The following is an 888-nucleotide window of genomic DNA, read 5'->3' as shown; positions in this document are numbered from 1 at the left end:
CCCCACCATAACTTAAAATTCCCCTACCAACACTTAAAAATACCCACACAATAACCTAAAATTTCCTCCATAACCTAAAAATTTACTTCATAAATTAAAATTTCCCTACCACTTCTAAAAATTTCCCCACACTACTAAAAATTTCCCCACCACTTCTAAAAATTTCCCCACCACTACTAAAAATTTCCCACTACTAAAAATTTCCCCACTACTAAAAATTTCCCCACTACTAAAAATTTCCCCACCAATAAAAAATTTCCCGCTAAAAATTTCCGCACTACTAAAAATTTCCCCACCACAAAAAATTTCCCCACCACTACTAAAAATTTCCCCACTACTAAAAATTTCCCCACTACTAAAAATTTCCCCACTACTAAAAATTTCCCCACACTACAAAAAATTTCACCACCACTACTAAAAATTCCCCCACTACTAAAAATTTCCCCACTACTAAAAATTTCCCCACTATTAAAATTTCCCACTAAAAATTTCCCCACTACTAAAAATTTCCCCACCACAAAAAAATTTCACAACCACTATTAAAAATTTCCCCACTACTAAAAATATCCCCACCACTACTCAAAATTTCCGGAGCACTACTTAAAATTTCCGCACCAGCAACGTAATTTTCCCCACTAGCTGCTAACCTCCCCACCTCTCCCACAAAAAATACCCTACGACACGTCATCACAAATTCGAGTGAATGCCACGGTAATTGAGCCGCTGATGAGAATTTGGCCGGAGCCTCCGCCCAACTGAATATTGCAATCTACTGACTATTGAACTTTCCGCGGAGCCTGGATCCTCCCAGGGGATTACGTTCTGTATTGCACCATTTTACAAGCTATGTCATCCAGAGTGACTTTCAAGGTTCACCTTACCTACTCT

The sequence above is a fragment of the Cherax quadricarinatus genome, chromosome 97, assembly GCF_038502225.1.
Source record: "Cherax quadricarinatus isolate ZL_2023a chromosome 97, ASM3850222v1, whole genome shotgun sequence".
Classification (NCBI taxonomy): Eukaryota; Metazoa; Arthropoda; class Malacostraca; order Decapoda; family Parastacidae; genus Cherax; species Cherax quadricarinatus.
Note: the sequence above shows the minus strand (reverse complement) of the source record.